The following is a 26,893-nucleotide window of genomic DNA, read 5'->3' on the forward strand; positions in this document are numbered from 1 at the left end:
GCAGGGCATGGCGGCCTTTTGCGGTGCTTGGATGACCCCTAGTTCGCATTAAATAATGCAGTCGAGTTTCCCACATTTGGGGAAATCACAGGGGTCAGCATACCCAGAATGCAATGAATGAACCGCACCCTGGGAGAACAGTCTTCATGACCATGGTATCTCCTATGCAAAATAAGTATGATTTGGGATAGGGCTGGGGAGGGCCGCAGCTCAGGCACATATCTGTCAAGTAAAGGAGATTCAACTGAGGCAGCACAAGGGAACTCTCATCTGGGGACAACAACTGCAGGGAGAACACATATTTTCAGATGAACATGGGAGGGCAGAAGGCTGCCTAATACTGAAGCACCCTCAAACAACAAACCAAATGCAACAACTAGTGCAAGCATTCCTGGGGGAAGGCCTGCAGCAGATGGATTTGCATATGGCGATGTCATCCAAGCAGTGGGTCAAAGTTGGCTTCAACCCTCGTCTGCATATGAAAAGAGAAAAGGGGCGTGCAGGGCATGGCGGCCTTTTGCGGCACTTGGATGACCCCTAGTTCGCATTAAACACCTCCACCCTCCGTCGGTGTGGGGCTCATGTTGGCTATGCCCCAGCCCCTGAAGGATTCAAGCTGATTTCTTGCAGCAGCTGGGCACTGTAACAGCTCCAGAGCTGCTCTGTAAGGCAAGTAAAAGGGTGTGGGCCCTGCAGCACTACCTGTAGTTCGCATTGTGCGAGACCCCTAGTTCGCATTAAACACCCCCACCCTCCTTCGGTGTGGGGCTCATGTTGGCCATGCCCCAGCCCCTGAAGCATTCACGCTGATTTCTTGCAGCAGCTGGGCACTGTAACAGCTCAAGAGCTGCTCTGTAAGGCAAGTAAAAGGGTGTGGGCCCTGCAGCACTACCTGTAGTTTGCATTGTGTATTGGAAGGCACAAAGTAAGCAGACGGGAGGAGAAGTCAGGATAGTGCACAAGGGTATAGACGGGAGGGGCTCAAGAAAAAAGAAGTGGAAACAGACAGCAAACTAGGCTTCCAATGCACAATGCAAACTACAGGTAGTGCTGCAGGGCCCACACCCTTTTACTTGCCTTACAGAGCAGCTCTGGAGCTGTTTAATCACTCAATTGGATTTTTCTGCCAGCATAATTTTTCTCTTACGTCCTAGAGGATGCTGGGGACTCCGTAAGGACCATGGGGGATAGACGGGCTCCGCAGGAGACATGGGCACTTTAAGAAAGACTTTAGATCTGGGTGTGCACTGGCTCCTCCCTTTATGCCCCTCCTCCAGACCTCAGTTTACTACTGTGCCCAGAGGAGACTGGGTGCTTTTCAGGGAGCTCTCCTGAGTTTCCTGACAGAAAGTATATTTGTTAGATTTTTTTATTTTCAGGGAGCCTGCTGGCAACAGACTCCCTGCATCGAGGGGCGGAGGGGAGAGATGCACACCTACTTCTGTGAGTTGATAGGCTCTGCTTCTTAGGCTACTGTACAGCATTAGCTCCAGAGGGATCGGTACGCAGGTCTCACCCTCGCCGTCCGTCCCAGAGCCGCGCCGCCGTCCCCCTCGCAGAGCCGGAAGATAGAAGCCGGGTGAGTATGAGAAGAAAAGAAGACTTCAGAGGCGGCGGAAGACTTCATGATCTTCACTGAGGTAACGCACAGCAGTAAAGCTGTGCTCCATTGCTCCAATACACCTCACACACGGCAGTCAGTGTAAGGGTGAAGGGCGCAGGGGGGACGCCCTGGGCAGCAATATAGACCTCTCTTTGGCAAAATAAATATATATGCAGCTAGGCACTGTATATATATATAAGAGCCCCCGCCATTTTTTTACTATATTTGAGCGGCACAGAAGCCCATCGCTGAGGGGGTGGGGCTTCTCCCTCAGCACTCACCAGCGCCATTTTCTCCACAGCACCGCTGAGGGGAAGCTCCACGGACTCTCCCCTGCTTATACCACGGTAGAAAGAGGGTCTTAAAGAAGAGGGGGGCACATAATTAGGCGCATATATATATGGAAATACAGCGCTACTGGGTAAACATAAAATTATTGTGTTTTTTTCCTGGGTCATATAGCGCTGGGGTGTGTGCTGGCATACTCTCTCTCTCTGTCTCTCCAAAGGGCCTTGTTGGGGAACTGTCCTCAGATAAGAGGATTCCCTGAGTGTATGGTGTGTCGGTACACGTGTGTCGACATGTCTGAGGTAGAAGGCTCTCCTAGAGAGGAGCAGGAGCAAATTAATGTGGTGTCTCCATCGACAACGCCGACACCTGACTGGATGGATATGTGGAATGTTTTAAGTGCTAATGTAAACTTATTACACAAGAGATTAGACAAAGCTGAAGCTAGGGAACAGTCAGGGAGTCAACCCATGCCTGTCCCTATGTCGCAGGGACCTTCGGGGTCTCAAAAGCGCCCACTATCCCAAATAGTTGACACAGATACCGACACAGATTCTGACTCCAGTGTCGACTACGATGATGCAAAGTTACAGCCAAAATTGGCTAAATGTATTCGATATATGATTATTGCAATAAAAGATGTTTTGCACATCACAGAGTCCCCTGTCCCTGACACGAGGGTACACATGTATAAGGGAAAGAAACCTGAGATAACCTTTCCCCCCTCACATGAGTTGAACGAATTATGTGAAAAAGCTTGGGAATCTCCAGACAAAAAGCTGCAGATTCCCAAAAGGATTCTTATGGCGTATCCTTTCCCGCCAATGGACAGGATACGGTGGGAATCCTCCCCTAGGGTGGATAAAGCATTGACACGCTTATCCAAAAAGGTAGCGCTGCCATCCCAGGATACGGCTACCATCAGGGACCCTGCTGACCGCAAGCAGGAGGTTACCCTAAAGTCCATTTACACACATTCTGGTACCTTACTCAGACCGGCAATTGCGTCGGCCGGGGTTGTAGCGCGGTGGCAGCATGGACAGATACCTTATCAGCAGAGATTGAGACCCTAGATAAGGATGCTATGTTATTGACCATAGGGCATATAAAAGATGCTGTCCTATATATGAGAGATGCTCAAAGTGACATTAGTCTACTGGGTTCTAGAATAAACGCTATGTCGATTTCTGCTAGACGAGTCCTATGGACCCGGCAATGGACAGGTGATGCCGACTCAAAAAGGCATATGGAGGTTTTACCTTACAGGGGTGAGGAATTGTTTGGGGAAGGTCTCTCGGACCTAGTCTCCACAGCTACAGCTGGTAAATCAAATTTTTTGCCTTATATTCCCTCACAGCCTAAGAAAGCACCACATTATCAAATGCAGTCCTTTCGATCACAGAGAAACAAGAAAGTACGAGGTGCGTCCTTTCTTGCCAGAGGTAAGGGCAGAGGGAAGAAGCTGCACAACACAGCTAGTTCCCAGGAACAGAAGTCCTCCCCGGCCTCTACAAAATCCACCGCATGACGCTGGGGCTCCGCTAAAGGAGTCCGCCCAGTTGGGGGCACGTCTTCGAGTTTTCAGCCACATCTGGGTTCATTCGCAGGTGGATCCCTAGGCAATAGAAATTGTTTCTCAGGGTTACAAGCTGAAATTCGAAGAGGTGCCTCCTCGCCGGTTTTTCAAATCGGCCCTACCATCTTCTCCCCAGGAAAGGGAGATAGTGTTAAATGCAATTCAAAAATTGTATCTTCAACATATGCAGATGAGGGTTCCAGCCAACTTTGGCCCACTGCTTGGATGACATCACCGTATGCAAATCCGTCTTCTGCAGACCTTCTCCCAGGAATGCTTGTACTAGTTGTTGCATTTGGTTTGTTGTTTGGGCGTGCTTCAGTATTAGGCAGCCTTCTGCCCTCCCATGTTCATCTGAAAATATGTGTTCTCCCGGCAGTTGTTGTCCCCAGATGAGAGTTCCCTTGTGCTGCCTCAGTTGAATCTCCTTTACTTGACAGAGATGTGCCTGAGCAGCGGCCCTCCCCAGCCCTATCTCAAATCATACTTATTTTGCATAGGAGATACCATGGTCATAAAGATTGTTCTCCCAGGGCAAGGCTCACCCATTGCACTCTGGGTGTGCTGCTCCTGCGATTTCCCCAAATGTGGGAAACTTGACTGCATAATTTGTCTTTTCCCCTGGTCGGCTCTCGAATAATTCAGATCTCTTTGTCTCAGGTCTCTCTCCAGCCTAGTTTGCTGTCTGTTTCCACTTCTGTTTTCTTGAGCCGCTCCCTTCTATGCCCTTGCGCACTATCCTGACTTCTCCCGTCTGCTTACTTTGTGCCTTCCAACGCACAATGCGAACTACAGGTAGTGCTGCAGGGCCCACACTCTTTTACTTGCCGTACAGAGCAGCTCTGGAGCTGTTACAGTGCCCAGCTGCTGCAAGAAATCAGCTTGAATGCTTCAGGGGCTGGGGCATAGCCAACATGAGCCCCACACCGAAGGAGGGTGGAGGTATTTAATGCGAACTAGGGGTCATCCAAGCACCGCAAAAGGCCGCCATGCCCTGCATAACCCTTTTCTCTTTTCATATGCAGATGAGGGTTCCAGCCAACTTTGGCCCACTGCTTGGATGACATCACCGTATGCAAATCCGTCTTCTGCAGACCTTCTCCCAGGAATGCTTTTAAGAGTTGTTACATTTGGTTTGTTGTTTGGGGGTGCTTCAGTATTAGGCAGCCTTCTGCCCTCCCATGTTCATCTGAAAATATGTGTTCTCCCTGCAGTTGTTGTCCTCAGATGAGAGTTCCCTTGTGCTGCCTCAGTTGAATCTCCTTTACTTGACAGAGATGTGCCTGAGCAGCGGCCCTCCCCAGCCCTATCCCATATCATACTTATTTTGCATAGGAGTTTCCATGGTCATGAAGATTGTTCTCCCAGGGTGAGGTTCATTCATTGCATTATGGGTATGCTGACCCCTGTGATTTCCCCAAATGTGGGAAACTCGACTGCATTAATTGTGGTAGTGGGGGACTGTGTTTGTGCTTTCCTCTGGTCAGCTCTGGTAAAAGACAGATTTCTTTGTCTCAGATCTTCCTCTAGCCTTGTTCTTTTTTCGAGAGTTTCCTTGTGCTGCCTCAGTTGGATCTCCTTCACTTGACAGGGGGGTGCCCGAGCAGCGACCCTCCCCATCTCTAGCCCAACTCCTACTTACCTGCCAGGTGAGATACTATGATCATGAAGGTGCTTCTCCCAGGGCAAGGCTCACCCATTGCACTCTGGGTGTGCTGCTCCTACGATTTCCCCAAATGTGGGACACTTGACTGCATAATTTGTGTTTCCTCTAGTCGGCTACTCGTATAATTCAGATCTCTTTGTCTCAGGTCTCTCTCCAGCCTAGTTTGCTGTCTGTTTCCACTTCTCTTTTCTTGAGCCGCTGCCTTCTATGCCCTTGTGCACTCTCCTGACTTCTCCTGTCTGCTTACTTTGTGCCTTCCAACGCACAATGCGAACTACAGGTAGTGCTGCAGGGCCCACACCCTTTTACTTGCCTTTCAGAGCAGCTCTGGAGCTGTTACAGTGCCCAGCTGCTGCAAGAAATCAGCTTGAATGCTTCAGGGGCTGGGGCATAGCCAACATGAGCCCCACACCGACGGAGGGTGGAGGTGTTTAATGCGAACTAAGGGTCATCCAAGCGCCGCAAAAGGCCGCCATGCCCTGCATACCCCTTTTCTCTTTTCATATGCAGATGAGGGTTCCAGCCAACTTTGGCCCACTGCTTGGATGACATCACCGTATGCAAATCCGTCTTCTGCAGACCTTCCCCCAGGAATGCTTGTACTAGTTGTTGCATTTGGTTTGTTGTTTGGGGTGCTTCAGTATTAGGCAGCCTTCTGCTCTCCCATGTTCATCTGAAAATATGTGTTCTCCCTGCAGTTGTTGTCCCCAGATGAGAGTTCCCTTGTGCTGCCTCAGTTGAATCTCCTTTACTTGACAGAGATGTGCCTGAGCAGCGGCCCTCCCCAGCCCTATCCCAAATCATACTTATTTTGCATAGGAGATACCATGGTCATGAAGATTGTTCTCCCAGGGTGAGGTTCATTCATTGCATTCTGGGTATGCTGACCCCTGTGATTTCCCCAAATGTGGGAAACTCGACTGCTTTATTTGTGGTAGTGGGGGACTGTGTTTGTGCTTTCCTCTGGTCAGCTCTGGTAAAAGTCAGATTTCTTTGTCTCATATCTTCCTCTAGCCTTGTTCTTTTTTCGAGAGTTTCCTTGTGCTGCCTCAGTTGGATCTCCTTCACTTGACAGGGGGGTGCCCGAGCAGCGACCCTCCCCAGCTCAAGCCCAACTCCTACTTACCTGCCAAGTGAGATACTATGATCAGGAAGGTGCTTCTACCAGGGCAAGGCTCACCCATTGCACTCTGGGTGTGCTGCTCCTACGATTTCCCCAAATGTGGGACACTTGACTGCATAATTTGTGTTTCCTCTGGTCTGCTACTCGTATAATTCAGATCTCTTTGTCTCAGGTCTCTCTCCAGCCTAGTTTGCTGTCTGTTTCCACTTCTCTTTTCTTGAGCCCCTGCCTTCTATGCCCTTGTGCACTCTCCTGACTTCTCCTGTCTGCTTACTTTGTGCCTTCCAACGCACAATGCAAACTACAGGTAGTGCTGCAGGGCCAACACCCTTTTACTTGCCTTACAGAGCAGCTCTGGAGCTGTTACAGTGCCCAGCTGCTGCAAGAAATCAGCTTGAATGCTTCAGGGGCTGGGGCATAGCCAACATGAGCAGCAAGATGCAGCACTGGACTATTAGTAATGTACTGTTGTATGCTGAGCACCACAATGCAGCACAAGACAATGAGCAGTGATACTGAGCACTGATGAGGATACTACTGAGAACTGACACTGAGCAGGAGAGACACACTACTAGTATTACTGAGCAGCAATAAGTAACCACTGATACTGGGCACTGATATTGAGATTTCCACTGAGAGAACATAGCCACGTCCTCTCCGCTCTCTCTTCAATGCACGAGTAAAAATGGCGGCAACGCGCAGCTCTTTATATGGAATCCGAATCTCGCGAGAATCCGACAGCGGGATGATGACATTTTCCCTTGTTCAGGTTTTCCGAGTCAGGCGGGAACAACCGAGCCTGCCTCGGACCAGTGTAAACCACGTGGAGTTCGTCGGGAATTCGGTTCTCGGAGAACCGAACCCGCTCCTCTATATATACTATATTACTATGTTACTGTAGTATACAGAACACCACAATGCAATGAGCAGTGATAGTGAGCACTGATGAGGATACTAGAACTGACACTGAGCAGCAAGATGCAGCACTGGACTATTAGTAATGTACTGTAGTATGCTGAGCACCACAATGCAGCACAAGACAATGAGCAGTGATACTGAGCACTGATGAGGATACTACTGAGAACTGACACTGAGCAGGAGAGACACACTACTAGTATTACTGAGCAGCAATAAGTAACCACTGATACTGAGCACTGATATTGAGATTTCCACTGAGAGAACATAGCCACGTCCTCTCCGCTCTCTCTTCAATGCACGAGTAAAAATGGCAGCAACGCGCAGCTCTTTATATGGAATCCGAATCTCGCAAGAATCCGACAGCGGGATGATGACATTTTCCCTTGTTCAGGTTTTCCGAGTCAGGCGGGAACAACCGAGCCTGCCTCGGACCAGTGTAAACCACGTGGAGTTCGTGGGGAATTCGGTTCTCGGAGAACCGAACCCGCTCCTCTCTACCTTATACCCATCATTTTTTTTATTTTCAATCTAAGCCCCTGCAGTTTTCTGTAAGCATCTGCTTCGCTATGATGATCAACAAGTCACAAGGGCAAACACTCAGGGCTTGAGGCGTAGATCTTAGGACCAGCTGCTACAAGCATGGCAGAGGTGTCACTATCACTGGTGACACCCAGAGAGGTGGCGAGGGAGATTGTAATGCAGTGCGCGCAGATAAACAGCGCAATGGTAAAAAGGAGGCATGGTTTCATAGGTAGGGGCGTGGCCTGGTGGCCTGAATCTTCATTTTGTTGCTCCGGGTGTCCCGGGGGTTGGGGGCTGCACCCGGGGACTAGTGTGTGAGCTGTGCTGGCTCCTGCACAGTGACAGGGCATGGCCACCCAGCATGACGCCTCCCTTCTTGACCATGCTGTAATTGCAGTCGCACTGCAGTTCAGCGTGATCATAAAAAATGGTGTAGGCTCCTGCTGGTGCAGGCTGTAGAGAAAAGCTGCTGTGACCACGCCCCCTGTGTCTCCTCCGTTGCAGACCCCATTTTGAAGCCTTGCCCCCGGACTAAGAGAAAAGTATGCCCTTGCGCACTATCCTGACTTCTCCTCCCGTCTGCTTAATTTGTGCCTTCCAACGCACAATGCGAACAACAGGTGGTGCTGCAGGGCCCACACCCTTTTACTTGCCTTACAGAACAGCTCTGGAGCTGTTACAGTGCCCAGCTGCTGCAAGAAATCAGCTTGAATGCTTCAGGGGATGGGGCATGGCCAACATGAGCCCCACACCAAAGGAGGGTGGGGGTGTTTAATGCAAACTAGGGGTCATCCAAGCACTGCAAAAGGCCGCCATGCCCTGCATGCCCCTTTTCTCTTTTCATATGCAGATGAGGGTTCCAGTCAACTTTGGCCCACTGCTTGGATAACATCACCGTATGCAAATCCGTCTGCTGCAGACCTTCCCCCAGGAGTGCTTGTACTAGTTGTTGCATATGGTTTGATATTTGATGGTGCTTCAGTATTAGGCAGCCTTCCGCCCTCCCATGTTCATCTGAAAAGATGTGGTCTCCCTGCAGTTGTTGTCCCCAGATGAGAGTTCCCTTGTGCTGCCTCAGTTGAATCTCCTTTACTTGACAGAGATGTGCCTGAGCAGCGGCCCTCACCAGCCCTATCCCAAATCATACTTATTTTGCATAGGAGATACCATGGTCATGAAGATTGTTCTCCCAGGGTGAGGTTCATTCATTGCATTCTGGGTATGCTGACCCCTGTGATTTTCCCAAATGTGGGAAACTCGACTGCATTATTTGTGGTAGTGGGGGACTGTGTTTGTGCTTTCCTCTGGTCAGCTCTGGTAAAAGTCAGATTTCTTTGTCTCAGATCTTCCTCTAGCCTTGTTCTTCTTTCGAGAGTTCCCTGGTGCTGCCTCAGTTGGATCTCCTTCACTTCACAGGGGGGAACCCGAGCAGCGACCCTCCCCAGCTCTAGCCCAACTCCTACTTACCTGCCAGGTGAGATACTATGATCATGAAGGTGCTTCTCCCAGGGCAAGGCTCAACCATTGCACTCTGGGTGTGCTGCTCCTGCGATTTCCCCAAATGTGGGAAACTTGACTGTATAATTTGTGTTTCCCCTCGTCGGCTCTCGTATAATTCAGATCTCTTTGTCTCAGGTCTCTCTCCAGCCTAGTTTGCTGTCTGTTTACACTTCTCTTTTCTTGAGCCGCTCCCTTCTATGCCCTTGCGCACTATCCTGACTTCTCCCGTCTGCTTACTTCGTGCCTTCCAACGCACAATGCGAACTACAGGTAGTGCTGCAGGGCCCACACCCTTTTACTTGCCTTACAGAGTAGCTCTGGAGCAGTTACAGTGCCCAGCTGCTGCAAGAAATCAGCTTGAATGCTTCAGGGGCTGGGGCATAGCCAACATGAGCCCCACACCGAAGGAGGGTGGAGGTGTGTAATGCGAACTAGGGGTCATCCAAGCGCTGCAAAAGGCCGCCATGCCCTGCACGCCCCTTTTCTCTTTTCATATGCAGACGAGGGTTGAAGCCAACTTTGACCCACTGCTTGGATGACATCACCATATGCAAATCCATCTGCTGCAGGCCTTCCCCCAGGAATGCTTGCACTAGTTGTTGCATTTGGTTTGTTGTTTGGGGGTGCTTCAGCATTAGGCAGCCTTCTGCCCTCACATGTTCATCTGAAAATATGTGTTCTCCCTGCAGTTGTTGTCCCCAGATGAGAGTTCCCTTGTGCTGCCTCAGTTGAATTTCCTTTACTTGACAGAGATGTGCCTGAGCAGCGGCCCTCCCCAGCCCTATCCCAAATCATACTTATTTTGCATAGGCGATACCATGGTCATGAAGATTTTTCTCCCAGGGTGAGGTTCATTCATTGCATTCTGGGTATGCTGACCCCTGTGATTTCCCCAAATGTGGGAAACTCGACTGCATTATTTGTGGTAGTGGGGGACTGTGTTTGTGCTTTCCTCTGGTCAGCTCTGGAAAAAGTCATATTTCTTTGTCTCAGATCTTCCTCTAGCCTTGTTCTTCTTTCGAGAGTTCCCTTGTGCTGCCTCAGTTGGATCTCTTTCACTTGACAGGGGGGTGCCCGAACAGCGACCCTCCCCAGCTCTAGCCCAACTCCTACTTACCTGCCAGGTGAGATACTATGATCATGAAGGTGCTTCTCCCAGGGCAAGGCTCACCCATTGCACTCTGGGTGTGCTGCCCCTGCGATTTCCCCAAATGTGGGAAACTTGACTGCATAATTTGTGTTTCCCCTGGTCGGCTCTCGTATAATTCAGATCTCTTTGTCTCAGGTCTCTCTCCAGCCTAGTTTGCTGTCTGTTTCCACTTCTCTTTTCTTCAGCCGCTCCCTTCTATACCCTTGTGCACTATCCTGACTTCTCCTCCCGTCTGCTTACTTTGTGCCTTCCAATGCACAATGCAAACTACAGGTAGTGCTGCAGGGCCCACACCCTTTTACTTGCCTTACAGAGCAGCTCTGGAGCTGTTACAGTGCCCAGCTGCTGCAAGAAATCAGCTTGAATGCTTCAGGGGATGGGGCATGGCCAACATGAGCCCCACACCAAAGGAGGGTGGAGGTGTTTAATGCGAACTAGGGGTCATCCAAGCACCGCAAAAGGCCGCCATGCCCTGCACGCCCCTTTTCTCTTTTCATATGCAGATGAGGGTTGAAGCCAACTTTGACCCACTGCTTGGATGACATCACCGTATGCAAATCCGTCTTCTGCAGAACTTCCCCCAGGAATGCTTGCACTAGTTGTTGCATTTGGTTTGATGTTTGGGGGTGCTTCAGTATTAGGCAGCCTTCTGCCCTCCCATGTTCATCTGAAAATATGTGTTCTCCCTGCAGTTGTTGTCCCCAGATGAGAGTTCCCTTGTGCTGCCTCAGTTGAATCTCCTTTACTTGACAGAGATGTGCATGAGCAGCGGCCCTCCCCAGCCCTATTCCAAATCATACTTATTTTGCATAGGAGATACCATGGTCATGAAGATTGTTCTCCCAGGGTGAGGTTCATTCATTGCATTTTGGGTATGCTGACCCCTGTGATTTCCCCAAATGTGGGAAACTTGACTGCATTATTTGTGGTAGTGGGGGACTGTGTTTGTGCTTTCCTCTGGTCAGCTCTGGTAAAAGTCAGATTTCTTTGTCTCAGATTTTCCTCTAGCCTTGTTCTTCTTTCGAGAGTTCCATTGTGCTGCCTCAGTTGGATCTCCTTCACTTTACAGGGGGGTACCCGAGCAGCGACCCTCCCCAGCTCTAGCCCAACTCCTACTTACCTGCCAGGTGAGATACTATGATCATGAAGGTGCTTCTCCCAGGGCAAGGCTCACCCATTGCACTCTGGGTGTGCTGCCCCTGCGATTTCCCCAAATGTGGGAAACTTGACTGCATAATTTGTGTTTCCCCTGGTCGGCTCTCGTATAATTCAGATCTATTTGTCTCAGCTCTCTCCAGCCTAGTTTGCTGTCTGTTTCCACTTCTCTTTTCTTCAGCCGCTCCCTTCTATACCCTTGTGCACTATCCTGACTTCTCCTCCCGTCTGCTTACTTTGTGCCTTCCAATGCACAATGCAATCTACAGGTAGTGCTGCAGGGCCCACACCCTTTTACTTGCCTTACAGAGCAGCTCTAGAGCTGTTACAGTGCCCAGCTGCTGCAAGAAATCAGCTTGAATGCTTCAGGGGATGGGGCATGGCCAACATGAGCCCCACACCAAAGGAGGGGGGAGGTGTTTAATGCGAACTAGGGGTCATCCAAGCACTGCAAAAGGCCGCCATGCCCTGCATGCCCCTTTTCTCTTTTCATATGCAGATGAGGGTTCCAGTCAACTTTGGCCCACTGCTTGGATAACATCACCGTATGCAAATCCGTCTGCTGCAGACCTTCCCCCAGGAGTGCTTGTACTAGTTGTTGCATATGGTTTGATATTTGATGGTGCTTCAGTATTAGGCAGCCTTCCGCCCTCCCATGTTCATCTGAAAAGATGTGGTCTCCCTGCAGATGTTGTCCCCAGATGAGAGTTCACTTGTGCTGCCTCAGTTGAATCTCCTTTACTTGACAGAGATGTGCCTGAGCAGCGGCCCTCACCAGCCCTATCCCAAATCATACTTATTTTGCATAGGAGATACCATGGTCATGAAGATTGTTCTCCCAGGGTGAGGTTCATTCATTGCATTCTGGGTATGCTGACCCCTGTGATTTTCCCAAATGTGGGAAACTCGACTGCATTATTTGTGGTAGTGGGGGACTGTGTTTGTGCTTTCCTCTGGTCAGCTCTGGTTAAAGTCAGATTTCTTTGTCTCAGATCTTCCTCTAGACTTGATCTTCTTTCGAGAGTTCCCTGGTGCTGCCTCAGTTGGATCTCCTTCACTTCACAGGGGGGAACCCGAGCAGCGACCATCCCCAGCTCTAGCCCAACTCCTACTTACCTGCCAGGTGAGATACTATGATCATGAAGGTGCTTCTCCCAGGGCAAGGCTCAACCATTGCACTCTGGGTGTGCTGCTCCTGCGATTTCCCCAAATGTGGGAAACTTGACTGCATAATTTGTGTTTCCCTCGTCGGCTCTCGTATAATTCAGATCTCTTTGTCTCAGGTCTCTCTCCAGCCTAGTTTGCTGTCTGTTTCCACTTCTCTTTTCTTCAGCCGCTCCCTTCTATACCCTTGTGCACTATCCTGACTTCTCCTCCCGTCTGCTTACTTTGTGCCTTCCAATGCACAATGCAAACTACAGGTAGTGCTGCAGGGCCCACACCCTTTTACTTGCCTTACAGAGCAGCTCTGGAGCTGTTACAGTGCCCAGCTGCTGCAAGAAATCAGCTTGAATGCTTCAGGGGCTGGGGCATAGCCAACATGAGCCCCACACCAAAGGAGGGTGGAGGTGTTTAATGCAAACTAAGGGTCAGCCAAGCGCCGCAAAAGGCCACCATGCCCTGCACGCCCCTTTTCTCTTTTCATATGCAGACGAGGGTTGAAGCCAACTTTGACCCACTGCTTGGATGACATCACCATATGCAAATCCGTCTTCTGCAGAACTTCCCCCAGGAATGCTTGCACTAGTTGTTGCATTTGGTTTGTTGTTTGGGGGTGCTTCAGTATTAGGCAGCCTTCTGCCCTCCCATGTTCATCTGAAAATATGTGTTCTCCCTGCAGTTGTTGTCCCCAGATGAGAGTTCCCTTGTGCTGCCTCAGTTGAATCTCCTTAACTTGACAGAGATGTGCCTGAGCAGCGGCCCTCCCCAGCTCTATCCCAAATCATACTTATTTTGCATAGGAGATACCATGGTCATGAAGATTATTCTCCCAGGGTGAGGTTCATTCATTGCATTCTGGGTATGCTGGCCCCTGTGATTTCCCCAAATGTGGGAAACTCGACTGCTTTATTTGTGGTAGTGGGGGACTGTGTTTGTGTTTTCCTCTGGTCAGCTCTGGTAAAAGTCAGATTTCTTTGTTTCAGATCTTCCTCTAGCCTTGTTCTTCTTTCGAGAGTTCCCTTGTGCTGCCTCAGTTGGATCTCCTTCACTTGACAGGGGGGTGCCCAAGCAGAGACCCTCCCCAGCTCTAGCCCAACTCCTACTTACCTGCCAGGTGAGATACTATGATCATGAAGGTGCTTCTCCCAGGGCAAGGCTCACCCATTGCACTCTGGGTGTGCTGCCCCTGCGATTTCCCCAAATGTGGGAAACTTAACTGCATAATTTGTGTTTCCCCTGGTCGGCTCTCGTATAATTCAGATCTCTTTGTCTCAGGTCTCTCTCCAACCTAGTTTGCTGTCTGTTTCCACTTCTCTTTTCTTCAGCCGCTCCCTTCTATACCCTTGTGCACTATCCTGACTTCTCCTCCCGTCTGCTTACTTTGTGCCTTCCAATGCACAATGCAAACTACAGGTAGTGCTGCAGGGCCCACACCCTTTTACTTGCCTTTCAGAGCAGCTCTGGAGCTGTTACAGTGCCCAGCTGCTGCAAGAAATCAGCTTGAATGCTTCAGGGGCTGGGGCATAGCCAACATGAGCCCCACACCAAAGGAGGGTGGAGGTGTTTAATGCAAACTAGGGGTCAGCCAAGCGCCGCAAAAGGCCACCATGCCCTGCACGCCCCTTTTCTCTTTTCATATGCAGACGAGGGTTGAAGCCAACTTTGACCCACTGCTTGGATGACATCACCATATGCAAATCCATCTGCGGCAGGCCTTCCCCCAGGAATTCTTGCCCTAGTTGTTGCATTTGGTTTGTTGTTTGGGGGTGCTTCAGTATTAGGCAGCCTTCTGCCCTCCCATGTTCATCTGAAAATATATGTTCTCCCTGCAGTTGTTGTCCCCAGATGAGAGTTCCCTTGTGCTGCCTCAGTTGAATCTCCTTTACTTGACAGAGATGTGCATGAGCAGCGGCCCTCCCCAGCCCTATTCCAAATCATACTTATTTTGCATAGGAGATACCATGGTCATGAAGATTTTTCTCCCAGGGTGAGGTTCATTCATTGCATTTTGGGTATGCTGACCCCTGTGATTTCCCCAAATGTGGGAAACTCAACTGCATTATTTGTGGTAGTGGGGGACTGTGTTTGTGCTTTCCTCTGGTCAGCTCTAGTAAAAGTCAGATTTCTTTGTCTCAGATTTTCCTCTAGCCTTGTTCTTCTTTCGAGAGTTCCCTTGTGCTGCCTTAGTTGGATCTCCTTCACTTTACAGGGGGGTACCCGAGCAGCGACCCTCCCCAGCTCTAGCCCAACTCCTACTTACCTGCCAGGTGAGATACTATGATCATGAAGGTGCTTCTCCCAGGGCAAGGCTCACCCATTGTACTCTGGGTGTGCTGCTCCTGCGATTTCCCCAAATGTGGGAAACTTGACTGCATAATTTGTGTTTCCCCTGGTCGGCTCTCGTATAATTCAGATCTCTTTGTCTCAGGTCTCTCTCCAGCCTAGTTTGCTGTCTGTTTCCACTTCTCTTTTCTTCAGCCGCTCCCTTCTATACCCTTGTGCACTATCCTGACTTCTCCTCCCGTCTGCTTACTTTGTGCCTTCCAATGCACAATGCAAACTACAGGTAGTGCTGCAGGGCCCACACCCTTTTACTTGCCTTACAGAGCAGCTCTGGAGCTGTTACAGTGCCCAGCTGCTGCAAGAAATCAGCTTGAATGCTTCAGGGGCTGGGGCATAGCCAACATCAGCCCCACACCGAAGGAGGGTGGAGGTGTTTAATGCAAACTAGGGGTCAGTCAAGCGCCGCAAAAGGCCACCATGCCCTGCACGCCCTTTTTCTGTTTTCATATGCAGACGAGGGTTGAAGCCAACTTTGACCCACTGCTTGGATGACATCACCATATGCAAATCCATATGCGGCAGGCCTTCCCCCAGGAATGCTTGCACTAGTTGTTGCATTTGGTTTGTTGTTTGGGGGTGCTTCAGTATTAGGCAGCCTTCTGCTGCACCCTGCTTTGGTGTGGGGCTCATGTTGGCCATGCCCCATCCCTTGAAGCTTTCAAGCAGATTTCTTGCAGCAGCTGGGCACTGTAACAGCTCAAGAGCTGCTCTGTAAGGCAAGTAAAAGGGTGTGGGCCCTGCAGCACTACCTGTAGTTTGCATTGTGCATTGGAAGGCACAAAGTAAGCAGACGGGAGGAGAAGTCAGGATAGTGCACAAGGGTATAGAAGGGAGCGGCTGAAGAAAAGAGAAGTGGAAACAGACAGCAAACTAGGCTGGAGAGAGATCTGAGACAAAGAGATCTGAATTATACGAGAGCCGACCAGGGGAAACACAAATTATGCAGTCAAGTTTCCCACATTTGGGGAAATCGCAGGGGCAGCACACCCAGAGTGCAATGGGTGAGCCTTGCCCTGGGAGAAGCACCTTCATGATCATAGTATCTCACCTGGCAGGTAAGTAGGAGTTGGGCTAGAGCTGGGGAGGGTCGCTGCTCGGGCACCCCCCTGTTAAGTGAAGGAGATCCAACTGAGGCAGCACAAGGGAACTCTCAAAAGAAGAACAAGGCTAGAGGAAGATCTGAAACAAAGAAATCTGACTTTTACCAGAGCTGACCAGAAGAAAACACAAACACAGTCCCCCACTACCACAAATAAAGCAGTCGAGGTGAGGTTCATTCATTGCATTTTGGGTATGCTGACCCCTGTGATTTCCCCAAATGTGGGAAACTCGACTGCTTTATTTGTGGTAGTGGGGGACTGTGTTTGTGCTTTCCTCTGGTCAGCTCTGGTAAAAGTCAGATTTCTTTGTTTCAGATCTTCCTCTAGCCTTGTTCTTCTTTTGAGAGTTCCCTTGTGCTGCCTCAGTTGGATCTCCTTCACTTAACAGGGGGGTGCCCGAGCAGCGACCCTCCCCAGCTCTAGCCCAACTCCTACTTACCTGCCAGGTGAGATACTATGATCATGAAGGTGCTTCTTCCAGGGCAAGGCTCACCCATTGCACTCTGGGTGTGCTGCCCCTGCGATTTCCCCAAATGTTGGAAACTTGACTGCATAATTTGTGTTTCCCCTGGTCGGCTCTCGTATAATTCAGATCTCTTTGTCTCAGATCTCTCTCCAGCCTAGTTTGCTGTCTGTTTCCACTTCTCTTTTCTTCAGCCGCTCCCTTCTATACCCTTGTGCACTATCCTGACTTCTCCTCCCGTCTGCTTACTTTGTGCCTTCCAATGCACAATGCAAACTACAGGTAGTGCTGCAGGGCCCACACCATTTTACTTGCCTTACAGAGCAGCTCTGGAGCTGTTACAGTGCCCAGCTGCTGCAAGAAATCTGCTTGAATGCTTCAGGGGATGGGACATGGCCAACATGAGCCCCACACCAAAGGAGGGTGGAGCAGAAGGCTGACTAATACTGAAGCACACCCAAACAACAAACCAAATGCAACAACTAGTGCAAGCATTCCTGGGGGAAGGCCTGCCGCAGATGGATTTGCATATGGTGATGTCATCCAAGCAGTGGGTCAAAGTTGGTTTCAACCCTCGTCTGCATATGAAAACAGAAAAGGGGCGTGCAGGGCATGGTGGCCTTTTGCGGCGCTTGACCGACCCCTAGTTTGCATTAAACACCTCCACCCTCCTTCGGTGTGGGGCTCATGTTGGCTATGCCCCAGCCCCTGAAGCATTCAAGCAGATTTCTTGCAGCAGCTGGGCACTGTAACAGCTCCAGAGCTGCTCTGTAAGGCAAGTAAAAGGGTGTGGGCCCTGCAGCACTACCTGTAGTTTGCATTGTGCATTGGAAGGCACAAAGTAAGCAGACGGGAGGAGAAGTCAGGATAGTGCACAAGGGTATAGAAGGGAGCGGCTGAAGAAAAGAGAAGTGGAAACAGACAGCAAACTAGGCTGGAGAGAGACCTGAGACAAAGAGATCTGAATTATACGAGAGCCGACCAGGGGAAACACAAATTATGCAGTCAAGTTTCCCACATTTGGGGAAATCGCAGGAGCAGCACACCCAGAGTACAATTGGTGAGCCTTTCCCTGGGAGAAGCACCTTCATGATCATAGTATCTCACCTGGCAGGTAAGTAGGAGTTGGGCTAGAGCTGGGGAGGGTCGCTGCTCGGGTACCCCCCTGTAAAGTGAAGGAGATCCAACTGAGGCAGCACAAGGGAACTCTCGAAAGAAGAACAAGGCTAAAGGAAAATCTGAGACAAAGAAATCTGACTTTTACCAGAGCTGACCAGAGGAAAGCACAAACACAGTCTCCCACTACCACAAATAATGCAGTCAAGTTTCCCACATTTGGGGAAATCACAGGGGTCAGCATACCCAAAATGCAATGAATGAACCTCACCCTGGGAGAAAAATCTTCATGACCATGGTATCTCCTATGCAAAATAAGTATGATTTGGAATAGGGCTGGGGAGGGCCGCTGCTCATGCACATCTCTGTCAAGTAAAGGAGATTCAACTGAGGCAGCAAAAGGGAACTCTCATCTGGGGACAACAACTGCAGGGAGAACATATATTTTCAGATGAACATGGGAGGGCAGAAGGCTGCCTAATACTGAAGCACCCCCAAACACCAAACCAAATGCAACAACTAGTGCAAGCATTCCTGGGGGAAGGCCTGCCGCAGATGGATTTGCATATGGTGATGTCATCCAAGCAGTGGGTCAAAGTTGGCTTCAACCCTCGTCTGCATATGAAAAGAGAAAAGGGGCGTGCAGGGCATGGTGGCCTTTTGCGGCGCTTGGCTGACCCCTAGTTTGCATTAAACACGTCCACCCTCCTTTGGTGTGGGGCTCATGTTGGCTATGCCCCAGCCCCTGAAGCATTCAAGCTGATTTCTTGCAGCAGCTGGGCACTGTAACAGCTCCAGAGCTGCTCTGTAAGGCAAGTAAAAGGGTGTGGGCCCTGCAGCACTACCTGTAGTTCGCATTGTGCGTTGGAAGGCACAAAGTAAGCAGACAGGAGGAGAAGTCAGGATAGTGCGCAAGGGCATAGAAGGGAGCGGCTCAAGAAAAGAGAAGTGGAAACAGACAGCAAACTAGGCTGGAGAGAGACCTGAGACAAAGAGATCTGAATTATACGAGAGCCGACCAGGGGAAACACAAATTATGCAGTCAAGTTTCCCACATTTGGGGAAATCGCAGGAGCAGCACACCCAGAGTGCAATGGGTGAGCCTTGCCCTGGGAGAAGCACCTTCATGATCATAGTATCTCACCTGGCAGGTAAGTAGGAGTTGGGCTAGAGCTGGGGAGGGTCGCTGCTCGGGTACCCCCCTGTAAAGTGAAGGAGATCCAACTGAGGCAGCACAAGGGAACTCTCGAAAGAAGAACAAGGCAAGAGAAAAATCTGAGACAAAGAAATCTGACTTTTACCAGAGCTGACCAGAGGAAAGCACAAACACAGTCCCCCACTACCACAAATAATGCAGTTGAGTTTCCCACATTTGGGGAAATCACAGGGGTCAGCATACCCAAAATGCAATGAATGAACCTCACCCTGGGAGAACAATCTTCATGACCATGGTATCTCCTATGCAAAATAAGTATGATTTGGAATAGGGCTGGGGAGGGCCGCTGCTCATGCACATCTCTGTCAAGTAAAGGAGATTCAACTGAGGCAGCACAAGGGAACTCTCATCTGGGGACAACAACTGCAGGGAGAACACATATTTTCAGATGAACATGGGAGGGCAGAAGGCTGCCTAATACTGAAGCACCCCCAAACAACAAACCAAATGCAACAACTAGTGCAAGCATTCCTGGGGGAAGTTCTGCAGAAGACGGATTTGCATACGGTGATGTCATCCAAGCAGTGGGTCAAAGTTGGCTTCAACCCTCATCTGCATATGAAAAGAGAAAAGGGGCGTGCAGGGCATGGCGGCCTTTTGCGGTGCTTGGATGACCCCTAGTTCGCATTAAACACCTCCACCCTCCTTTGGTGTGGGGCTCATGTTGGCCATGCCCCATCCCCTGAAGCATTCAAGCAGATTTCTTGCAGCAGCTGGGCACTGTAACAGCTCCAGAGCTGCTCTGTAAGGCAAGTAAAATGGTGTGGGCCCTGCAGCACTACCTGTAGTTTGCATTGTGCATTGGAAGGCACAAAGTAAGCAGACGGGAGGAGAAGTCAGGATAGTGCACAAGGGTATAGAAGGGAGCGGCTGAAGAAAAGAGAAGTGGAAACAGACAGCAAACTAGGCTGGAGAGAGACCTGAGACAAAGAGATCTGAATTATACGAGAGCCGACCAGGGGAAACACAAATTATGCAGTCAAGTTTCCCACATTTGGGGAAATCGCAGGAGCAGCACACCCAGAGTGCAATGGGTGAGCCTTGCCCTGGGAGAAGCACCTTCATGATCATAGTATCTCACCTGGCAGGTAAGTAGGAGTTGGGCTAGAGCTGGGGAGGGTCGCTGCTCGGGTACCCCCCTGTAAAGTGAAGGAGATCCAACTGAGGCAGCACAAGGGAACTCTCGAAAGAAGAACAAGGCAAGAGAAAAATCTGAGACAAAGAAATCTGACTTTTACCAGAGCTGACCAGAGGAAAGCACAAACACAGTCCCCCACTACCACAAATAATGCAGTTGAGTTTCCCACATTTGGGGAAATCACAGGGGTCAGCATACCCAAAATGCAATGAATGAACCTCACCCTGGGAGAACAATCTTCATGACCATGGTATCTCCTATGCAAAATAAGTATGATTTGGAATAGGGCTGGGGAGGGCCGCTGCTCATGCACATCTCTGTCAAGTAAAGGAGATTCAACTGAGGCAGCACAAGGGAACTCTCATCTGGGGACAACAACTGCAGGGAGAACACATATTTTCAGATGAACATGGGAGGGCAGAAGGCTGCCTAATACTGAAGCACCCCCAAACAACAAACCAAATGCAACAACTAGTGCAAGCATTCCTGGGGGAAGTTCTGCAGAAGACGGATTTGCATACGGTGATGTCATCCAAGCAGTGGGTCAAAGTTGGCTTCAACCCTCATCTGCATATGAAAAGAGAAAAGGGGCGTGCAGGGCATGGCGGCCTTTTGCGGTGCTTGGATGACCCCTAGTTCGCATTAAACACCTCCACCCTCCTTTGGTGTGGGGCTCATGTTGGCCATGCCCCATCCCCTGAAGCATTCAAGCAGATTTCTTGCAGCAGCTGGGCACTGTAACAGCTCCAGAGCTGCTCTGTAAGGCAAGTAAAATGGTGTGGGCCCTGCAGCACTACCTGTAGTTTGCATTGTGCATTGGAAGGCACAAAGTAAGCAGACGGGAGGAGAAGTCAGGATAGTGCACAAGGGTATAGAAGGGAGCGGCTGAAGAAAAGAGAAGTGGAAACAGACAGCAAACTAGGCTGGAGAGAGACCTGAGACAAAGAGATCTGAATTATACGAGAGCCGACCAGGGGAAACACAAATTATGCAGTCAAGTTTCCCACATTTGGGGAAATCGCAGGGGCAGCACACCCAGAGTGCAATGGGTGAGCCTTGCCCTGGGAGAAGCACCTTCATGATCATAGTATCTCACCTGGCAGGTAAGTAGGAGTTGGGCTAGAGCTGGGGAGGGTCGCTGCTCGGGTTCCCCCCTGTGAAGTGAAGGAGATCCAACTGAGGCAGCACCAGGGAACTCTCGAAAGAAGAACAAGGCTAGAGGAAGATCTGAGACAAAGAAATCTGACCTTTACCAGAGCTGACCAGAGGAAAGCACAAACACAGTCTCCCACTACCACAAATAATGCAGTCAAGTTTCCCACATTTGGGGAAATCACAGGGGTAAGCATACCCAAAATGCAATGAATGAACCTCACCCTGGGAGAAAAATCTTCATGACCATGGTATCTCCTATGCAAAATAAGTATGATTTGGAATAGGGCTGGGGAGGGCCGCTGCTCATGCACATCTCTGTCAAGTAAAGGAGATTCAACTGAGGCAGCACAAGGGAACTCTCATCTTGGGACAACAACTGCAGGGAGAACATATATTTTCAGATGAACATGGGAGGGCAGAAGACTGCCTAATACTGAAGCACCCCCAAACAACAAACCAAATGCAACAACTAGTGCAAGCATTCCTGGGGGAAGGCCTGCCGCAGATGGATTTGCATATGGTGATGTCATCCAAGCAGTGGGTCAAAGTTGGCTTCAACCCTCGTCTGCATATGAAAAGAGAAAAGGGGCGTGCAGGGCATGGTGGCCTTTTGCGGCGCTTGGCTGACCCCTAGTTTGCATTAAACACCTCCACCCTCCTTTGGTGTGGGGCTCATGTTGGCTATGCCCCAGCCCCTGAAGCATTCAAGCTGATTTCTTGCAGCAGCTGGGCACTGTAACAGCTCCAGAGCTGCTCTGTAAGGCAAGTAAAAGGGTGTGGGCCCTGCAGCACTACCTGTAGTTCGCATTGTGCGTTGGAAGGCACAAAGTAAGCAGACAGGAGGAGAAGTCAGGATAGTGCGCAAGGGCATAGAAGGGAGCGGCTCAAGAAAAGAGAAGTGGAAACAGACAGCAAACTAGGCTGGAGAGAGACCTGAGACAAAGAGATCTGAATTATACGAGAGCCGACCAGGGGAAACACAAATTATACAGTCAAGTTTCCCACATTTGGGGAAATCGCAGGAGCAGCACACCCAGAGTGCAATGGGTGAGCCTTGCCCTGGGAGAAGCACCTTCATGATCATAGTATCTCACCTGGCAGGTAAGTAGGAGTTGGGCTAGAGCTGGGGAGGGTCGCTGCTCGGGTACCCCCCTGTAAAGTGAAGGAGATCCAACTAAGGCAGCACAAGGGAACTCTCGAAAGAAGAACAAGGCTAGAGGAAGATCTGAGACAAAGAAATCTGACTTTTTCCAGAGCTGGCCAGAGGAAAGCACAAACACAGTCCCCCACTACCACAAATAATGCAGTCGAGTTTCCCACATTTGGGGAAATCACAGGGGTCAGCATACCCAGAATGCAATGAATGAACCTCACCCTGGGAGAACAATCTTCATGACCATGGTATCGCCTATGCAAAATAAGTATAATTTGGGATAGGGCTGGGGAGGGCCGCTGCTCAGGCACATCTCTGTCAAGTAAAGGAGATTCAACTGAGGCAGCACAAGGGAACTCTCATCTGGGGACAACAACTGCAGGGAGAACACATATTTTCAGATGAACATGTGAGGGCAGAAGGCTGCCTAATACTGAAGCACCCCCAAACAACAAACCAAATGCAACAACTAGTGCAAGCATTCCTGGGGGAAGGCCTGCAGCAGATGGATTTGCATATGGTGATGTCATCCAAGCAGTGGGTCAAAGTTGGCTTCAACCCTCGTCTGCATATGAAAAGAGAAAAGGGGCGTGCAGGGCATGGCGGCCTTTTGCAGCGCTTGGATGACCCCTAGTTTGCATTACACACCTCCTCCCTCCTTCGGTGTGGGGCTCATGTTGGCTATGCCCCAGCCCCTGAAGCATTCAAGCTGATTTCTTGCAGCAGCTGGGCACTGTAACTGCTCCAGAGCTACTCTGTAAGGCAAGTAAAAGGGTGTGGGCCCTGCAGCACTACCTGTAGTTCGCATTGTGCGTTGGAAGGCACGAAGTAAGCAGACGGGAGAAGTCAGGATAGTGCGCAAGGGCATAGAAGGGAGCGGCTCAAGAAAAGAGAAGTGGAAACAGACAGCAAACTAGGCTGGAGAGAGACCTGAGACAAAGAGATCTGAATTATACGAGAGCCGACGAGGGGAAACACAAATTATGCAGTCAAGTTTCCCACATTTGGGGAAATCGCAGGAGCAGCACACCCAGAGTGCAATGGTTGAGCCTTGCCCTGGGAGAAGCACCTTCATGATCATAGTATCTCACCTGGCAGGTAAGTAGGAGTTGGGCTAGAGCTGGGGAGGGTCGCTGCTCGGGTTCCCCCCTGTGAAGTGAAGGAGATCCAACTGATGCAGCACCAGGGAACCCTCGAAAGAAGAACAAGGCTAGAGGAAGTTCTGAGACAAAGAAATCTGACTTTTACCAGAGCTGACCAGAGGAAAGCACAAACACAGTCCCCCACTACCACAAATAATGCAGTCGAGTTTCCCACATTTGGGAAAATCACAGGGGTCAGCATACCCAGAATGCAATGAATGAACCTCACCCTGGGAGAACAATCTTCATGACCATGGTATCTCCTATGCAAAATAAGTATGATTTGGGATAGGGCTGGTGAGGGCCGCTGCTCAGGCACATCTCTGTCAAGTAAAGGAGATTCAACTGAGGCAGCACAAGGGAACTCTCATCTGGGGACAACAACTGCAGGGAGACCACATCTTTTCAGATGAACATGGGAGGGCAGAAGGCTGCCTAATACTGAAGCACCATCAAATATCAAACCATGGCCCTCATTCCGAATTGATCGCTCGCAAGGCGATTTTAGCAGAGTTACACACGCTAAGCCGCCGCCTACTGGGAGTGAATCTTAGCTTCTTAAAATTGCGACCGATGTATTCGCAATATTGCGATTACAAACTACTTAGCAGTTTCAGAGTAGCTTCAGACTTACTCGGCATCTGCGATCAGTTCAGTGCTTGTCGTTCCTGGTTTGACGTCACAAACACTCCCAGAGTTCGCCCAGACACTCCCCCGTTTCTCCGGCCACTCCTGCGTTTTTTCCGGAAACTGTAGCGTTTTTTCCCACACGCCCATAAAACGGCCTGTTTCCGCCCAGTATCACCCATTTCCTGTCAATCACATTACGATCGCCGGAGCGAAGAAAAAGCCGTGAGTAAAAATACTTTCTTCATTGTAAAATTACTTGGCGCAGTCGCAGTGCGAATATTGCGCATGCGTACTAAGCAGAATTTCACTGCGATGCGATGAAATTTACAGAGCGAACGACTCGGAATGAGGGTCCATATGCAACAACTAGTACAAGCACTCCTGGGGGAAGGTCTGCAGCAGACGGATTTGCATACGGTGATGTTATCCAAGCAGTGGGCCAAAGTTGACTGGAACCCTCATCTGCATATGAAAAGAGAAAAGGGGCATGCAGGGCATGGCGGCCTTTTGCAGTGCTTGGATGACCCCTAGTTCGCATTAAACACCCCCACCCTCCTTTGGTGTGGGGCTCATGTTGGCCATGCCCCATCCCCTGATGCATTCAAGCTGATTTCTTGCAGCAGCTGGGCACTGTAACAGCTCCAGAGCTGTTCTGTAAGGCAAGTAGAAGGGTGTGGGCCCTGCAGCACCACCTGTTGTTCGCATTGTGCGTTGGAAGGCACAAATTAAGCAGACGGGAGGAGAAGTCAGGATAGTGCGCAAGGGCATTCTTTTCTCTTAGTCCGGGGGCAAGGCTTCAAAATGGGGTCTGCAACGGAGGAGACACAGGGGGCGTGGTCACAGCAGCTTTTCTCTACAGTCTGCACCAGCAGGAGCCTACACCATTTTTTATGATCACGCTGAACTGCAGTGCGACTGCAATTACAGCATGGTCAAGAAGGGAGGCGTCATGCTGGGTGGCCATGCCCTGTCACTGTGCAGGAGCCAGCACCGCTCACACACTAGTCCCCGGGTGCAGCCCCCAACCCCCGGGACACCCGGAGCAACAAAATGTAGATTCAGGCCACCAGGCCACGCCCCTACCTATGAAACCATGCCTCCTTTTTACCATTGCGCTGTTTATCTGCGCGCACTGCATTACAATCTCCCTCGCCACCTCTCTGGGTGTCACCAGTGATAGTGACACCTCTGCCATGCTTGTAGCAGCTGGTCCTAAGATCTACGCCTCAAGCCCTGAGTGTTTGCCCTTGTGACTTGTTGATCATCATAGCGAAGCAGATGCTTACAGAAAACTGCAGGGGCTTAGATTGAAAATAAAAAAAATTGATGGGTATAAGGTAGAGAGGAGCGGGTTCGGTTCTCCGAGAACCGAATTCCCCACGAACTCCACGTGGTTTACACTGGTCCGAGGCAGGCTCGGTTGTTCCCGCCTGACTTGGAAAACCTGAACAAGGGAAAATGTCATCATCCCGCTGTCAGATTCTCGCGAGATTCGGATTCCATATAAAGAGCTGCGCGTTGCTGCCATTTTTACTCGTGCATTGAAGAGAGAGCGGAGAGGACGTGGCTATGTTCTCTCAGTGGAAATCTCAATATCAGTGCTCAGTATCAGTGGTTACTTATTGCTGCTCAGTAATACTAGTAGTGTGTCTCTCCTGCTCAGTGTCAGTTCTCAGTAGTATCCTCATCAGTGCTCAGTATCACTGCTCATTGTCTTGTGCTGCATTGTGGTGCTCAGCATACTACAGTACATTACTAATAGTCCAGTGCTGCATCTTGCTGCTCAGTGTCAGTTCTAGTATCCTCATCAGTGCTCACTATCACTGCTCATTGCATTGTGGTGTTCTGTATACTACAGTAACATAGTAATATAGTATATATAGAGGAGCGGGTTCGGTTCTCCGAGAACCGAATTCCCGACGAACTCCACGTGGTTTACACTGGTCCGAGGCAGGCTCGGTTGTTCCCGCCTGACTCGGAAAACCTGAACAAGGGAAAATGTCATCATCCCGCTGTCGGATTCTCGCGAGATTCGGATTCCATATAAAGAGCTGCGCGTTGCCGCCATTTTTACTCGTGCATTGAAGAGAGAGCGGAGAGGACGTGGCTATGTTCTCTCAGTGGAAATCTCAATATCAGTGCTCAGTATCAGTGGTTACTTATTGCTGCTCAGTAATACTAGTAGTGTGTCTCTCCTGCTCAGTGTCAGTTCTCAGTAGTATCCTCATCAGTGCTCAGTATCACTGCTCATTGTCTTGTGCTGCATTGTGGTGCTCAGCATACTACAGTACATTACTAATAGTCCAGTGCTGCATCTTGCTGCTCAGTGTCAGTTCTAGTATCCTAATCAGTGCTCACTATCACTGCTCATTACATTGTGGTGTTCTGTATACTACAGTAACATAGTAATATAGTAACATATAGTAACATAGTTTTTGAGGTTGAATAGAGGCAAATTGCCCATCGTGTTCAACCTGTTTTAAGATGTGATGATTCTACATACTTGCTGAATAATGTTTTATGACTAGTTAGCTACTATAACTCATGTTACCCCCGGATTAACCATGTTGATATTTTAAGTATTATAACCTTGGATAGCTTTTTCATTTAGAAATGTATCCATTCCATTTTTAAATCCAATTACAGAGTCCGCCATTACCACCTTCCCTGGCAGGGAATTCCACATCCTGATTGCCCTAACAGTGAAGATCATAGTATCTCACCTGGCTGGTAAGTAGGAGTTGGGCTAGAGCTGTGGAGGATTGCTGCTCGGGC

At 49.9% G+C, this 26,893-nt stretch overlaps 27 non-coding genes and 6 pseudogenes across 27 annotated transcripts; 19 read left to right on the forward strand and 14 right to left on the reverse strand.

The window, feature by feature from the left end:
• On the reverse strand, window positions 1–179 carry LOC135015413 (U1 spliceosomal RNA; annotated as a pseudogene).
• Window positions 180–3,950: 3,771 nt separating this feature from the next.
• On the forward strand, window positions 3,951–4,093 carry LOC135015349 (U1 spliceosomal RNA; annotated as a pseudogene).
• A 692-nt stretch (window positions 4,094–4,785) lies between these two features.
• LOC135015082 (U1 spliceosomal RNA) lies at window positions 4,786–4,949 on the forward strand. Its single transcript, XR_010213432.1, has one exon. It is a non-coding gene; the product is annotated as a U1 spliceosomal RNA (small nuclear RNA).
• A 152-nt stretch (window positions 4,950–5,101) lies between these two features.
• LOC135015286 (U1 spliceosomal RNA) lies at window positions 5,102–5,265 on the forward strand. The gene has a single exon (XR_010213610.1). It is a non-coding gene; the product is annotated as a U1 spliceosomal RNA (small nuclear RNA).
• A 670-nt stretch (window positions 5,266–5,935) lies between these two features.
• On the forward strand, window positions 5,936–6,099 carry LOC135015010 (U1 spliceosomal RNA). Its single transcript, XR_010213360.1, has one exon. It is a non-coding gene; the product is annotated as a U1 spliceosomal RNA (small nuclear RNA).
• Window positions 6,100–6,251: 152 nt separating this feature from the next.
• Window positions 6,252–6,415, forward strand: LOC135015390 (U1 spliceosomal RNA). The gene has a single exon (XR_010213664.1). It is a non-coding gene; the product is annotated as a U1 spliceosomal RNA (small nuclear RNA).
• A 2,424-nt stretch (window positions 6,416–8,839) lies between these two features.
• On the forward strand, window positions 8,840–9,003 carry LOC135015165 (U1 spliceosomal RNA). The gene has a single exon (XR_010213514.1). It is a non-coding gene; the product is annotated as a U1 spliceosomal RNA (small nuclear RNA).
• A 152-nt stretch (window positions 9,004–9,155) lies between these two features.
• LOC135015311 (U1 spliceosomal RNA) lies at window positions 9,156–9,291 on the forward strand (annotated as a pseudogene).
• Window positions 9,292–9,989: 698 nt separating this feature from the next.
• On the forward strand, window positions 9,990–10,153 carry LOC135015075 (U1 spliceosomal RNA). Its single transcript, XR_010213424.1, has one exon. It is a non-coding gene; the product is annotated as a U1 spliceosomal RNA (small nuclear RNA).
• Window positions 10,154–10,305: 152 nt separating this feature from the next.
• LOC135015163 (U1 spliceosomal RNA) lies at window positions 10,306–10,468 on the forward strand. Its single transcript, XR_010213512.1, has one exon. It is a non-coding gene; the product is annotated as a U1 spliceosomal RNA (small nuclear RNA).
• A 674-nt stretch (window positions 10,469–11,142) lies between these two features.
• Window positions 11,143–11,306, forward strand: LOC135015006 (U1 spliceosomal RNA). Its single transcript, XR_010213356.1, has one exon. It is a non-coding gene; the product is annotated as a U1 spliceosomal RNA (small nuclear RNA).
• Window positions 11,307–11,458: 152 nt separating this feature from the next.
• On the forward strand, window positions 11,459–11,621 carry LOC135015182 (U1 spliceosomal RNA). The gene has a single exon (XR_010213530.1). It is a non-coding gene; the product is annotated as a U1 spliceosomal RNA (small nuclear RNA).
• Window positions 11,622–12,293: 672 nt separating this feature from the next.
• LOC135015177 (U1 spliceosomal RNA) lies at window positions 12,294–12,457 on the forward strand. The gene has a single exon (XR_010213526.1). It is a non-coding gene; the product is annotated as a U1 spliceosomal RNA (small nuclear RNA).
• Window positions 12,458–12,609: 152 nt separating this feature from the next.
• On the forward strand, window positions 12,610–12,745 carry LOC135015313 (U1 spliceosomal RNA; annotated as a pseudogene).
• Window positions 12,746–13,445: 700 nt separating this feature from the next.
• LOC135015107 (U1 spliceosomal RNA) lies at window positions 13,446–13,609 on the forward strand. The gene has a single exon (XR_010213456.1). It is a non-coding gene; the product is annotated as a U1 spliceosomal RNA (small nuclear RNA).
• A 152-nt stretch (window positions 13,610–13,761) lies between these two features.
• Window positions 13,762–13,924, forward strand: LOC135015303 (U1 spliceosomal RNA). The gene has a single exon (XR_010213622.1). It is a non-coding gene; the product is annotated as a U1 spliceosomal RNA (small nuclear RNA).
• Window positions 13,925–14,598: 674 nt separating this feature from the next.
• On the forward strand, window positions 14,599–14,762 carry LOC135015352 (U1 spliceosomal RNA). The gene has a single exon (XR_010213645.1). It is a non-coding gene; the product is annotated as a U1 spliceosomal RNA (small nuclear RNA).
• A 152-nt stretch (window positions 14,763–14,914) lies between these two features.
• On the forward strand, window positions 14,915–15,077 carry LOC135015247 (U1 spliceosomal RNA). Its single transcript, XR_010213581.1, has one exon. It is a non-coding gene; the product is annotated as a U1 spliceosomal RNA (small nuclear RNA).
• An 828-nt stretch (window positions 15,078–15,905) lies between these two features.
• Window positions 15,906–16,068, reverse strand: LOC135015164 (U1 spliceosomal RNA). Its single transcript, XR_010213513.1, has one exon. It is a non-coding gene; the product is annotated as a U1 spliceosomal RNA (small nuclear RNA).
• A 183-nt stretch (window positions 16,069–16,251) lies between these two features.
• LOC135015430 (U1 spliceosomal RNA) lies at window positions 16,252–16,384 on the forward strand (annotated as a pseudogene).
• A 152-nt stretch (window positions 16,385–16,536) lies between these two features.
• Window positions 16,537–16,699, forward strand: LOC135015368 (U1 spliceosomal RNA). Its single transcript, XR_010213656.1, has one exon. It is a non-coding gene; the product is annotated as a U1 spliceosomal RNA (small nuclear RNA).
• Window positions 16,700–17,527: 828 nt separating this feature from the next.
• Window positions 17,528–17,690, reverse strand: LOC135015388 (U1 spliceosomal RNA). Its single transcript, XR_010213662.1, has one exon. It is a non-coding gene; the product is annotated as a U1 spliceosomal RNA (small nuclear RNA).
• Window positions 17,691–17,842: 152 nt separating this feature from the next.
• On the reverse strand, window positions 17,843–18,006 carry LOC135015113 (U1 spliceosomal RNA). Its single transcript, XR_010213462.1, has one exon. It is a non-coding gene; the product is annotated as a U1 spliceosomal RNA (small nuclear RNA).
• A 674-nt stretch (window positions 18,007–18,680) lies between these two features.
• Window positions 18,681–18,843, reverse strand: LOC135015206 (U1 spliceosomal RNA). Its single transcript, XR_010213552.1, has one exon. It is a non-coding gene; the product is annotated as a U1 spliceosomal RNA (small nuclear RNA).
• A 152-nt stretch (window positions 18,844–18,995) lies between these two features.
• Window positions 18,996–19,159, reverse strand: LOC135015005 (U1 spliceosomal RNA). The gene has a single exon (XR_010213355.1). It is a non-coding gene; the product is annotated as a U1 spliceosomal RNA (small nuclear RNA).
• Window positions 19,160–19,833: 674 nt separating this feature from the next.
• On the reverse strand, window positions 19,834–19,996 carry LOC135015207 (U1 spliceosomal RNA). The gene has a single exon (XR_010213553.1). It is a non-coding gene; the product is annotated as a U1 spliceosomal RNA (small nuclear RNA).
• A 152-nt stretch (window positions 19,997–20,148) lies between these two features.
• On the reverse strand, window positions 20,149–20,312 carry LOC135015016 (U1 spliceosomal RNA). Its single transcript, XR_010213366.1, has one exon. It is a non-coding gene; the product is annotated as a U1 spliceosomal RNA (small nuclear RNA).
• A 674-nt stretch (window positions 20,313–20,986) lies between these two features.
• Window positions 20,987–21,149, reverse strand: LOC135015166 (U1 spliceosomal RNA). Its single transcript, XR_010213515.1, has one exon. It is a non-coding gene; the product is annotated as a U1 spliceosomal RNA (small nuclear RNA).
• A 152-nt stretch (window positions 21,150–21,301) lies between these two features.
• LOC135015134 (U1 spliceosomal RNA) lies at window positions 21,302–21,465 on the reverse strand. The gene has a single exon (XR_010213483.1). It is a non-coding gene; the product is annotated as a U1 spliceosomal RNA (small nuclear RNA).
• Window positions 21,466–22,139: 674 nt separating this feature from the next.
• Window positions 22,140–22,302, reverse strand: LOC135015193 (U1 spliceosomal RNA). Its single transcript, XR_010213540.1, has one exon. It is a non-coding gene; the product is annotated as a U1 spliceosomal RNA (small nuclear RNA).
• Window positions 22,303–22,454: 152 nt separating this feature from the next.
• Window positions 22,455–22,618, reverse strand: LOC135015043 (U1 spliceosomal RNA). Its single transcript, XR_010213393.1, has one exon. It is a non-coding gene; the product is annotated as a U1 spliceosomal RNA (small nuclear RNA).
• A 698-nt stretch (window positions 22,619–23,316) lies between these two features.
• Window positions 23,317–23,452, reverse strand: LOC135015316 (U1 spliceosomal RNA; annotated as a pseudogene).
• Window positions 23,453–23,604: 152 nt separating this feature from the next.
• Window positions 23,605–23,768, reverse strand: LOC135015190 (U1 spliceosomal RNA). Its single transcript, XR_010213537.1, has one exon. It is a non-coding gene; the product is annotated as a U1 spliceosomal RNA (small nuclear RNA).
• Window positions 23,769–26,893: the final 3,125 nt, after the last annotated feature.

The sequence above is a fragment of the Pseudophryne corroboree genome, unplaced genomic scaffold, assembly GCF_028390025.1.
Source record: "Pseudophryne corroboree isolate aPseCor3 unplaced genomic scaffold, aPseCor3.hap2 scaffold_294, whole genome shotgun sequence".
NCBI lineage: Eukaryota > Metazoa > Chordata > Amphibia > Anura > Myobatrachidae > Pseudophryne > Pseudophryne corroboree.